This window comes from Pseudoliparis swirei, chromosome 11 (genome assembly GCF_029220125.1).
Source record: "Pseudoliparis swirei isolate HS2019 ecotype Mariana Trench chromosome 11, NWPU_hadal_v1, whole genome shotgun sequence".
NCBI classification, from domain to species: domain Eukaryota; kingdom Metazoa; phylum Chordata; class Actinopteri; order Perciformes; family Liparidae; genus Pseudoliparis; species Pseudoliparis swirei.
Window position 1 is genome coordinate 8342281 of NC_079398.1, and position 14115 is coordinate 8356395.

Sequence of the window (14115 nt, forward strand, 5' to 3'; positions counted from 1 at the left end):
CCAGACAACAACAAACCTGGGCTGCTCTGGTCCATCCTGTACAACTGCATCATGAAGTGCATCTATAAATGTGATTATGTGTTGCACATTCCCAGTTTGGCATGATGGTGCAGGAGCCCTCGAAGACTCATGGCAGCACACAATGTGATGTTTCCCCCGCGCTGCCCCGGGACGTGCAAAATTGCCCTTTGGCCAATTATATTACGTCCCCGTTGTCTGTTTTTGCTAAGGTTGAATCCAGCCTCGTCAATGTAAATACATTCATGCGGCTGGGCAGCTCCATCCATGTCCAAGATTCTCTGTAACAAAATGTTTTGTAGCTGGCTGATTGGTGTTCAGTTTTGTCAGTAAGTGTTTTCAGGTGTGTGTCTATGTCTTTTCAATTAACCAATGTGTGTTGAATTTTGAATAGAGGTGTTTTCCCAATGGTACCCTGAGATTTCATTTTTGAACTAAGTGTCTTATGTATGAAATAGTGTGTAGTGTCTCGGAGCAAGTGTGTTGCAGAAAGAAGAAAGTGTGTTACAGAATTGCAACTAAAGTGCAAAGGTATAGTAACAACAACTTCAAGTTATGTTACTTTGGTTTAAACATGTGTCTATAGTGTTCAAGCAACGGACAAAAACTGTAATGAAAACATTTCAGTAAATGTGCCAGGGTTAGCCAAGAGGCTACTTTTCATCTGAAGTCCCACAGTTTTGTGTCTCTTTGTTTTGTCTCTCTTTGTGGTTGTTTTGTGTCTCTCTGTGGTTGTTTTGTGTCTCTTTAAAGTTGTTTTGTGTCTCGTTGTGGTTGTTTTGTGTCTCTTTAAAGTTGTTTTGTATCTCTCTGTGGTTGTTTTGTGTCTGTCTGCGGTTGTTTTGTGTCTGTCTGTGGTTGTTTTGTGTCTCGTTGTGGTTGTTTTGTGTCTCGTTGTGGTTGTTTTGTGTCTCTTTAAAGTTGTTTTGTATCTCTCTGTGGTTGTTTTGTGTCTGTCTGTGGTTGTTTTGTGTCTGTCTGTGGTTGTTTTGTGTCTCTTTAAAGTTGTTTTGCATCTCTCTGTGGTTGTTTTGTGTCTGTCTGCGGTTGTTTTGTGTCTGTCTGTGGTTGTTTTGTGTCTCTCTGTGGTTGTTTTGTTTTGTATCTCTCTGTGGTTGTTTTATGTCACTCTGTGGTTGTTTTGTATTTATCTCTGGTTGTTTTGTATCTCTCTGTGGTTGTTTTGTGTCTCTTTGAGGTTGTTTTGTGTCTGGTTGTTTTGTGTCTCTGTGCGGTTGTTCTATCTCTTTGAAATTGTTTTGTGTCTCTTTGTGGTTGTTTTGTCTCTTTGAAGTTGTTTTGTGTCTCTTTATAGTTGTTTGTGTCTCTTTGCTGTTTTGTGATCATTTGTGTCAATAACCCCTGATGTGACCTCATTCAGCCTGAAGAGTTGACACACTTTGAGCAGTGTGTTTTCACTCCTGACTACCCATGGGGGGTCGTGTTGGACAGAAAGTGGACTGTTCCTACTTAAGTTGTTGAGAACGAGCGAAGTTCTCAAAAGTATAACCAACTTATAAAACTCTCAACACGGGCTATTTCATTTATTAATCATGCTTGTCGCCGCAGTGTCACCTCTTCTTATTTTGTGTCGTCTGAGTTGTGTGTGCACGTTTTCTGGTTAATTCTTGTGAGGCTACACTGACTGTACTGGGTGGTTGTATATTAATAATACGTTGTATAACGCGAGTGCAGCCTATAGAACATTTACTTATTGTTGGTTATACATCGGGCTCCGTGGTGTGATGTTGTTCTACTAGTGTTCACCTCGACATTAATGTATTTCAGAGTAAATACTTTTAACTGAAAAACGTTTTATCTGAAAACATTGTTTCATTGTGTCATCATTACATTTCTCTGAAACATACTGCAATATTGTTTTACTGTTACTTTTTATGAATTTTCCATAAATGTTTCTATTTGCTTGTTGCTCGAGACAAGAATCAACACTTTGTCGTGTATGATTGTGTATGTGACTTTTCCTTCAGTAAAAAGTGTTTAAACTTAGAGTATTTTTTATTTGAGTATTTTCTTCCCATCCGTGATTGTACTTCATTACATAAAAATAAAACATTAAATTAAGCTGACGCTTTTATCCAAAGCGACTTACAAGCATGTCACATTCATAAACCGTAGACACAGATACAGGGAGCCCAGTACCCAGAACCTGAAACACCTACGCCCCAAAGCATTTGATTGGTAGAACTCAATGGGGAGGCAGCGCTCAGGGCAAAATAGTCCATTTCTATGTAGCCCAGTAATGTGCTTTCATAAGATAGCTTTCATCTTTATAGAATATGCATTGATGCTTTAATCGCTCTCCAGCGAAAAGTCTATTTTTACTGGAACCACCATCGGTCTTTTGAAGTGACACATTTCTGTGGTAGGGGTTGTCTGATTGCATGTAGCTGCACTTCGCCAAACCTCCACCGGAGGGCAGTCCTTTGCCGCTCACACACTGCAGCCTCCTCCTTCAAAATGTAGGGTTTAGCATTGTCCCAGTTACCACCGGGACCTGGGCACTCCCAAGCCTTGCAGAGTGAGCGATGCATTTTCTGAGGCATGAGAATGTTGCAGAGCGCCGCCGAGACGCCGCTGAATGATTTCATTTACTCAACACAAGTAATTAGCTCCTGCTTGTTCCCCTGGATGTCCGGATTGGGATGTATCGAACCAACCAAGCGTGTCCTCTCCCAGCAGCACCAATGAGCACCAGTGAACAGTTGGATGTGTTCCTCATCATGAGATATATATATATATATATGTATATATATATACACATTTCTGCAGGCTTGTCACTTTTAAGTTTTTTTCCTACCCACTGTGATGTCAGTATTTGATCTCAATGTGCATTTCATTTCACTGAAATGTGCACCTTTCATTAAAAAGACAAATTAATCAAATTTTTTTTCCCAATCCCTAATTGTCAATCCGTGTCAGCGAGATTTTTCAGTTCACTGTTTTCTCACATCTGCCTCGTCGAGCGCGAGGGCTACGATAACCAATTAAGGGGAGCTCGCCTGCACATGGCTGGCAGCGATGTGCACACAAATAGCCGCCGCCATTTTCTCATTCCATTCCACCACAATTAATACGTCTGCGGGGTAATGTATTCACATCGAGCGCCCGAGAGCACTTAAGATGATGTAATCGATATTATAAAGATCGCACCATCTACTGTACGCAAGCTCTTAGTGTTCATATTCATTAGACTCACTCAAACTCAAACAGGCTGAAGATGCCCTTTGCCCTGGTCATGGGGCTTTAGTGCTGCTTGATTCCATGTTAGTTTCCAGCCTTTATTTGTTCACATTTTGGAAAACCGGCACCATTTTTTTTTTTTTATCCCTGAAGTTTTGGAAAGGACAGGACAATTTGTTAAAATCATATGTGCATCAACGCTGGGTTTTAAATAATTAATGTTTTTAAAAGAATGACGCTCTAAATATAAGCCGGCATACGCTCTTTCATACGCGCACATTTTTCGCGTTGCAAGTGAACGCACCTTAACTGAAAAGACATAAATGTTAATTCTTTTAATGAAACTATTGTCTCTCATTCATGTGTCGTCCAAGGTTCGTATGGTATACTTTAGAATTCTCTTTGTTAGTTTAAATACTACATTTGGTCACTTTTTTTATTTATACACCGAGATTTCACTCATGGAAATTTGGTTTAAAGTCCTGAAAAAGCCCAAAGTGTTTCAAATTAGCTGTTAGCAGCTCTTGTTTGCAAAGTGCCAATGGATGTCTCACTGGATTGCTTAAAACTAAAAAAAATTATGATTCTAAGAAACACTTTTACACTATTTTATTCCAATAAAGAGGGTTGCAGGTAACATAATCTTGCAGGTGTAAGTCACATCAAACTGAATAAAAAATATATTTCTGAAGTTCTAGTGGTGTGCATTTAGAAGGGAGTAAAATGTGCAACGCCAATTGTGGCCACCGGGTGCTTTTATGGTATTGAAACATTCCGTCCCTTTCCCTTCACTTAGTATCTGAGCCCCCACGGCTTGCATCCTGAATTCCCCCATAAACCTCTGGGCCCGGACATGAAACTACTAGACAAAAGCAGCAAAGATTGCAGTAGAAATGCAGCGTCCCCTTAAACCACAATCACCCGACGCACACTGTCCCCGCAATGTAAATAGCAAATGTCGTCGGGTTGCGGCCCGTTCTAAGAGAGCGGCTTCGTAGAGCACGCCGACTCCATGTGGCGCTTTGATGATTCCTCGGTGTCGGCTTGTCGAGTGTGTGACACCATTCCCACATTCTACGGAACTGTCAAAACACTTTTGAGATCGAAAAAAATAAGAAAAAAAAGAAAGCCGAGAGAGCGATAGGCGGCGGCCTGACAGGAAGATGTAGCTCGGAATGGAGGCGCGCGGTTCTTTTGATACACACACACGTAACGCCGTCGAATAGTGATGGCTGTTCGCCGTTTTTCCCAACAAAGCCACCAAACTTAGACGTGCAGAGAGTTTGTTTACTTGCTCGAGGTGGTGTAGAAGTGGGGACTTCACCTTTCTGTAGAATCTCCCCTGGAGCAACGTTGCAGGTAAACAATCCGGTTGGCTTCCAATCAACAGGGCAAAAGAAGACAGCACCACCTCCAGATACTGTTGGTTCTCCTTGTAGTCAACAGTGCACCTGTGAAGATACACTCTTCCTCGTCCTCCTCACACTCCTGCCTCTTATCATTCCTCTCCCACTCAAACACAGTCATGACATTACTTTTCTATTCAGAAGCTATGAACTACAATCTGACACATTCTTTGTAACATTCAATTCAGTTTATTTGTATAGCCCATTTTCACAAATTACAAATCTGTCCCAGATTGCTTTACAATCTGAACACATAGACATCCCTGTCCCAAAACCTCACATCAGGAAACACTCACAAACAACCCTTCACAGGGAAAAAAGGGAAGAAACCTTCAGGAGAGCAACAGAGGAGGATCCCTCTCCAGGATGGACAGGTGCAATAGATGTAATGTGTATACAGAATGACAGATTAGAGTTAAAACACATTCAATGAATGTGACAGAGTGTATGAATAGTTCATAGTAGGCATATTCCCCGATGGAGACCTCCACGATCCATCAGGCAGATGAAGGTAGAGAGGAGGAGTTGGCGGAGTCTCAACAGGGCCATGGCGTAGTTGGCACAAACATGTGTTCATCCCCACCCCCATCACTACTTTTTATGCTTTTTGACATGTTTTCTTTCATTATTCTGCGGCTCATTAAGATCTCAAACGCACACATTCAATTCAACTCAATTCAATTCTGTTTATTTTGTATAGCCCAATATCACAAATTACGAATTTGCCTCAGAGGACTTTACAATCTGTACACATACGACATCCCTTTCCCAGACCTCACATCGGATCAGGAAAAACTCCCAAAGAAATAGAAAAAACCCTTTCACAAAGAAAAAAGGGAAGATGTGATGGAACGGAGCAATCGAGTAAACCCGGGCCGAGAGGCCGATTCCCTTTCCTCGTGACAGAAATAAACTGCAACAAATGGTGTTTGGTTCGTCTCGTTGACCTCGCTGTGTTCCACTTCCGTTACAGATGAATCGCCCTACGGCCCCGGCAGTGTTCACTTGTTTCGTCGGTGTCTCATATCGCTGACATCGAGACACACTCGTTCACTCTCCAGGATAAGTGCTTTCAGGAAAGGAAGAAAAAAATATATATACTGAATTCGTATCGTCTGCTTTGTCGCGCAGTGAGGGATTAATGGGGAGGGGCACCCGGCTGCGATGAAAAGGACAGACAGCAGTTGAGGAAATTGTTCATTCAAAGTAATTTTCTTTCTTTCTCAGAGTTAAATGAGCCTGTATGGTCGTACACTGTGAACAGGGTTCTAAACATGTTTTCTCTCCTGAAGATCTGACGGCTTTCTCCAAGCGAGTTTCTCCGTCTGAGAGCTCCGTCGAACAGAAATAAGCCAAAATCGACCGTTCCAGATAAATACAAATGTTTTCTATAAAAAGTACTTCGAATTGAATAATGTTTTGAAGTACGAGAAAGTATGTTTCATAAAATGGGGCCTTGAATGCATCCCATCTCCCAGCACATCGTAGTCTGTGGTCTGTTCAATGGTTCGCGAGAAAAAGCCGTAGATTCTCCACAAATCTCAAGTCTTGTTTCTTTGAGAAAATCCTCCTCTTTTTCGTTGTCCAAAATTTCCAGTTTCACGATTGGATATTGAATCTTTTATTTCTCCAGTCCTGTAGTGTCCCGTTTCATCCTCCATCCCCCTCTTTATTGCACCTCACATTCCTGAGCATGTCATCTTCTCATTCACACATTCAAAGTTATTCACTTCTTTAGAGTTGCAAAATACATTTTGTGATCTTAACTTGATTTGATTGATTATTACATGCAGTGCTCTCTACCTGGTCTATTTGCATAATACATCCTGATATATGACTGTGATCTAACCTACTATTACATTCAATGCCACTTCTATAATATAATCACATACATTGAGTATTACTTCATTCATATGATTGCATACATTTAGCATTAATTCTTTAATATAATTGCATACATTCAGTATTTATTTGATATAATTGCATATATTCAGTATTATTTATTTGCAATACCCAATAACTGCCACTATGAGCACTATTTAGACTTAACTTTCTCATAATTAACAGTGGTGGACGGTAACTAAGTACATTTACTCAAGTACTGGAATTAAGTGCAATTCATATTTGTACTTCACGTGAGTATTTCCATTCAGTGCTACCTTGTTCTTCTACTCCACTACAGGGGCAAATATTGTACCTTTTACAGGAAGAGGTCATTTTTCTCAGGGAAAAAGAAGCCCAGCTCGGTAGGAGAGCGGCGGCGTTCTTCAGTCAGAGCATCCACGGCTCCAGCCGTCCATATTAAATGAAAGTCCATTTTGTTAAGGTTGAAAGGACTCTGGCAGTTAGTAGTTATTGCCTTTCTAACCGTTATTCAGGGTCTCTCAAAAATCGTTGACGACTCCAGCGATCAGCTCTCATCAGGCACGTGCACAGACATTTTGGGGGGCAGGTGCTCAAACCAAAAAAAAGGGCACCCAATGCCAAAAAAAAATTCTGACAGAGTTGAATACACCGATGAAGCTGTCCTCGACCTGCATTTCCTCTGGCAGCATCAGACCACTAGCTTACATTTTCTTTATGAATAAAGATGAATTATCATATAGCAACAACAGTACAAGCGTTCTGATTGGCTAATGGGTCGTCATGCCAGCCACGTATTGCCCTCCTCGCTGGTCTGATACGGATCCGTATTGCCCTCTTACGTCATTTTCAAAATGAGCGATATTGATAGACATCAACAGCCAAGAGCAGTGGTCCTCGAACTAAGGCCCACGGGCCGAAAACGGCCCGCCTCCACATTTGGCCCGGCCCTCTGAACAGGTCGGAGCGGGTCGGGGCGAAATTCTCACAAGAACTCAAATAAATGCCCCGTCGGATATTAAATCACATTTGGGGGGACTTGATGACCGAGAGAGTAACTTTTATTCTTAAATACCGATGAATGAAAAAAATGTGTCTCCAGCAAAAAGGGCACTTTTCTCATCCAGGGCAAAGGGGCTGGTGCTTGAGCACCACTAGGGGTCTATCTGTGCACATGCCTGGCTCTCATCTTTTCTGGGGGGCCACTGGTCCACACTGCAAAAAGGCCGAGCAATCCTCTCTCTGATTATCTGTGTGCCTATTTAACCCAGGAATATTCCTGGTGTTGTCATGGTAACTCAGTCAGGTCCAGATGAATAGACAACATCATATTGTGATTCCGTGACCCGACAAGGTGCTTTTCATTACGACCAACAAGACGCTGCTTGTAAGTTGAATGCGAACCTGCGAGCTCTTTAATTAAGGAAAAGCAACAGTGTTACTCGAGCTCAATTAACTGGACGCCCCCTAAATTTCAGCTGATTGAAAGTCTGTGTCACGAAGAAGTTCGTACTTTCTGCTCGGCCTTCAAATGCCTTTGCTACACAAATGATTCAATTACTGCTCCTTTTAAATGTGCGAGGGGAGATAGTGCTTCGCTGCCAGAGAGCGAGGAGAGAGTGAAATTAACCTTGGCTAACTCCCCGTGCCCTCGACACTTGTATTATGATTTTCTATTAAAAACCCTATATTTCCTATTACAAATTCAGTCATTGTACAAGAGGAGAGTCCCAAACTAATTGTTGTTTGTGTTCAGGTGAGCACTCACAAGAGAGACCTGCCTGTGCGCCATTGAATGCTATAAAAAGGCCTATTAAAATACAAGTTATGTTTACACCAATCATACCAATGACATGGCTATTACTACCAAGGCAAATACTAAACAAACTAAAAAAAGACTTATTCATGATATTGATTTCTAAAACGTCGGTCATTAAGGTCCCTGATTTATTACATTCATAATCAATGACAGTGGAGCAATTTCGGAATCAAAACTTTGAATCGAATTCTCTAAGTGCATTTGAATATATGTTGTAAATGTGTGTTCCCAGCCGGTCAATCATTGAATCCCTCTGGAGCTTTCCCATCAACTCTCCCTGTTTTCAACTCTCAACCATTTGTTCCAATGGATTTCTATGGACTCCATGGGTGATGCCATGAGTCCCAGCATGCACTGGGAAAAAGGCAATACAGAGAAATATTTTATGCTTCAACAAACAATGATATTTCAGACACTAGATTCCCAAACAGAAACTAGATTCCCAACCAAATTCCCAACCATGTGTACTCCAGGGTTCACTTATGCTTTTACCTGGGAAAGATTGTTGCAAGCTTTGATAAAAATAAACACAACCTTGATCTGAACCCAATCAAACACCTTTGCAGAAGCTGGAACGCCGACTGCCAGCCGGGCCTCATTGCCCAATGGCATTGCCTGATCCCACATGTGGCATCATGGGAGCAGACCCCTGCTGGCTGGTCAGCACATTGCCTCTTCCAAACTCGTCAACATTTTTCCACTTGGTCAGAAGCGCAAATTGTGAGGTAATCGTCTACGTTTTTGTAATCTGGGACGGCAACAATTTCCACTCATTACCTCCATAGTCTCTTTTCAAATTGAACTCACCTGGTAGGTTTACTTGCCGTTTAGATTTTACTCAACGCAACAAGCTCAGCGTTCAACACTATTGTTCCCGCCAAGCTCGACACCAAGCTCAGAGGTCTAGGCCTGCACTCTACCATTGGATGATACTGGATGTTGACTTCCTGTCGGGCCGCCGGAGTGTGGTGATGGGCGGTCAGTACCGCTCAGAGCCAAAGACCTCAGCCCTCAGGCCTCAGGGAGATGCTCTCCCTCCTCTCTCCCTGCCCGGTACACCCACCCATGCACAGCCACAGCACGCATCATCTCAACACAACAGTGTTGGGGCTGATACTGAGCTGGGGCCACCACCCAGAGGACAGCTGAGCCTAGGAGGGGAGGAGGGGAGGTACAGTGACTAGTGAGAACAGCCTCGAGAACAGCCTCGTCCGCCAAGAAGAGGAGACCAAGGGCTGGAGAGAGAGAGGAGGAGGAGGAGAGAGGAGCCAGTTCAAGAGAGGGTCAGCAGAGCAAGAGAGGAGTTTCAAGTTCCTCGTTCCTCAATCGACCACCTCCACCCGGATGGATTCACACCCACCACGGCGCCAACGCCTCCTAACAGGCCTGTAAATCCAACAACTTCCCTGTGAGGAAACATCCCCCCATGGCACCGGAAAGAAAACCACCTGGAGTGTACACCCAGTTCTGACAGGTTGCTGTCACCGCTGGTACGGTAACTGCACCGCCCTGGCTACATACACCACAGTGGTGAGGCACTACAGGCAGGTGCGGTCAGCACATCATATACCACATACTGAGCATCCTCCATCCTGCTGGGGGACATATAAACGCCAGCCACAAGACAATAAAAACCCTGATACTGACAAACTGTACACCCCACCAGGCGAGCAGGCAGCACGCATAGTATCAGTGGCACCAAAGCACGCTATCAAGTGCTGCTTTCTGCAGAACAGGGATAGCTTGAACAAGGACTGAGACCATATGATTCACATAACACTGAATACATTATCACAATATCTATATTATTAATATTATATTATATATTATTTTATATATATTATATATATATATTACATATAAACATAATACATATATATATATTATATATTATTTATATATTATTTGTACATAATATATATATATATTCTATTATTTTTGTATATATATATATTGTCATTATATATATTATATTGTGTGTATATATATATTCTTTTTCATTGTATTCTTTTTTTTTTCTATTTCTTTTTAGTTTTTTTCTTGTTCTCTTTTTTTTTTAGTTTTGCATTTTAATCTTTTGTTTTTGTGATACTTAAAACCGAAATTAATTGTGAAAAAAATACTTGGATGGGTTTCCGAGTGAAAGTCCTGTGTTCGTTTGACCTGTCCATCCACCTCTGCCACCCTACCGATGTAGATGTTCCTGCTTTTTATTCAACAGTATACCTAACCAACTGATTACGTCATAGATGGATTTACATTGGAGATTGAAAGCCTGTTGCTGAAGGGTGCCTCGTGAGTTGGCATCAGAGCCTGAGGGGCACCGAGCAAAGTGTTGATATTGGACAATTATGGAGCGAGGACGCCTTGGCCTTGGGTTCTGTGGGAAAGCCTTCCTGGAAAAGTGGAGGCTGTTGCACTGTAGCAGTCATGCAGGTAGTTTTGGAACAACAATGGTCAGCAACCACCACACATATGCTAATCATTATATTATTTCAATTGATCTCAGAGCTGTGGACAAAAAGGTTGAACTGAGAAACATAGAAACAACAGTTATCTATGAGGAACTTCACAAGGAAATCTGTGTGGCTCCACACTGGGACAAATGGGTTCCACAAATGAATGGGCTGATTAACACTCTGGCTGGAGTTTCTCTGGGATCCTTCAGAAGCTTCACTTCTGATCGCCTTTGCGATCAATACCTATTCCGATCGGACCCTGTTCCTTTGTACCGCGAGACATCGGGGGTTGTTTCCATGCAGCCGCTCCGACGTGGAGAGGAACTCAATAAACAAGATCAGATTGCACGACGGGGGGATGAGCAGTTGCTATGGCAACCCCCCCCAGAATCAAGATCCTTCATTCTAGATGCCGCCGATGCAGGAGAGTCGAATCCGGCAGGTTTTGGTGACAGACTGACAAGACGCCAGTTGCTGTGGGTAATCCGGAGTGGGTGTCACCACCCGATGACATTTGTACTGTAGGCGCTCCCTTTGAGAAAGCTCTAAAAAAATTAATTAAAAGATCTACATGAAAATGTCAGCGGAGGTTGATGCAGTATTTGCACATGACACGCAGACAGGAATAGATGTGTGCAGATTTAAATGCACAGCCACACACAGAGAGGTATCAGGACTCTCCATGGAGGTGTACTCCCTGTCTGTCAGACAGTATATTACGCTTCCTCAGGACTCCGTGTACCGTAAGCTGTTGTAATTGCGCATGCTTTCCTTGCATCCATTGTTTTAAGCCTGGACAATTTCTGTAGTTACTGTATAATGGGCCTCCCACTTCATCATTTTATTCTTTACCTCATTTGTTTTCTCTTTCAAAGTCTCTCCCCCCCCCCCCCCCCCGCCCCCATATTCTCCCATCTGCTTATCCGTTGGCGAGCCCTCTCACCTATCAGGGAGGACTCAACATCAATAAATAGGCGACGTCGCCAACATAACTGAATGTCAGTAATTCCCGCCCACACCTGGATGCGTCAGTGGGATATCAGATGCAGGCAAATTTCCCTTTTTGAGTTTTTCAAAAACACAACAAATCCTCAGTTGCACGGATGTTACTGCGTGCCAACGCGAGTCCAGTTCACACCGGCAATGGGACAATAACTTCTCGTCACAGCCTTCAAAAGTATAAGAGAAGGCATCATGGGTAATGCTGGAGAATCAAAGCCATATAACATCGAAGCAGTTAAAGGGGAATGTAATACAGGCTCGGTGTCATCCAGTGAAGGCGACGGGGAACTCGCATCGCCCTCTCCGGCAGCATCCGTCACCTGGATTCCGCTGGAAACCTGACGCACGCAACTGGGCGGCGCTTGCTCCCCGCCCGCTCCGCCATCGTTTCGATTGAATGGATGTGAGGCTGAGGCCATTTTGACACTGACAACCAACTGTGAAGCGGAGACGGTTCATCAGTCAAACCCTCCCCCCCACCTACAGGGCGCCATCGCTCCCCTTCACTTTCTCCCCTGTTCTCTCTCTTTAAGAGGAAGGGATGTGCCTGGGATGCACGAGTGTGGGGGGGGGGCCGGTACGCCGAATCATCTGCAGGATGGGGGGGGGGGGGGGAAATAACAAACATATAAGGTGGAAGAGAAGAGCGGGCTGTATTGCATTAGATACCCAGGGGAAAGGGAGCAAACTGCTGCTTACCTAATATCTAACAATATATAACAAGCTGGAGCACTGACACTGTGAGAGAGCTGCTGGGAAAACAAGGCAAGCAGGGTTAGGTAATACCAGCCATTTTTTAATAAACTCGCTTGAAATGTAATAATCAGGAGTGCAAACTCATCAGGGCTGAAGATGTGACAGAGACTTGAACAAACACTCTACCCGAAAGGCATTAGGTCACAAAAATAGCTGAATGCATAGAATGAAAGGAATAAATAAAAGTGTGTGTGTGTGTGTGTGTGTGTTAGGAGCTTCCCCTTAAGTTAATTCCACCTCGGTTGCCGAAATAAATGGCAAATACAACTGTAATACTTGTTTTCCACTTCTGTTTTTGCATCTCGATGCCGCATTAGTGCAGCGGGGATAAGCAGGTGGGCTCTGGTTCGGTTTTCTCTGCCCATCTGGGGGATGCCGGAGATTATTAAATGTTCCTTTGCTGCAACGTTGACGTGTTTACAGATTTTTTTTGACCATTATCGGCTCGCATATGAGCACGAGTTCCTTTTTCTTTTGCTAAAAAATTTGGTTCACGTGCTAGAATTCAGCATGTACACATTCATATTCACACCGACGTTAAATATTTATCTCCTTCGAGGTGGGAAAACTATTGTGAAAACCCTAATGCATCAAACTGTATAAAATGGCAGCCTACTTTCTTTCCTCCTGACATTTAAAAGAAAAATACTCCCAACTTGGCATTTGAAATGCGAGTCTTAACTCCACTCTTGGAGCCGCTGTGGGAGGAATCGCTTGGCGAATGCTTTATCTATCCTCGTTTGGCTCGTGCAGCCTGACGTTGCACGTCTGAGCGACTGAAGCAGCCGAAGAGCTCGTACAACATTCACTCCACCGCTTTGAGAAAACTAGAAAAGATTGATGAGTCACGAATGTAATTCATATGTAATTCCCCATATTAGTTTTTTTCTTCATTATCTTATATTACGTTTTCTCATTATCTTATATTAAGTTAAGTTAAATTGCATTTTACCCAAACGTTTAAATGAAAAAAAATAGATTTAGAGAAAACTAAGCCTATATTATTATTTTACTTTTGTATTTTAACGGTATAATTTGTCGACAGACTGTTACAAAAGTCCTTATTCTGAATGATCACTTATCACCTCAGGATCTGGAGTTATTGTTCCCTGTTTTATTTCCCTGCACTTCCTGTCCCTGTGATTGTCTGCCCTGTCCCTGATTGTTTCCACCTGTGTCCAATCAGTATTTTCTCTTATCTTCTTATTTAGCTGTTTGTCTCTTCTGGTTATCATACCTTTACTGAACCAGTATTCCTCGACTTTGGGCGGTTTCGGTTCCTTCCGGGTGATTTCGCCATTGCCGTCTCGGAGTACGACTGTAGATCGTTGTTGTTGTAGTTTTTTGCCAACCGATAAACACAAGTTTCCATATTTGAAATGAGAAATAATGACGTAGAGACGCCATATACGACTCTGGTAGCGTCAGCGACCTGTCGATCACAAGCCCGCCGAAAGCACTTAGCATTATGATCTGTTTGACTCTAAATGACCATTATTTATTGAATGAACATCACGCTGTATTGAAGAAGACTTGAAACTCAAGATTGAGACCATAGACTCATGATTACAATGTTTACTGAGGGAATAAA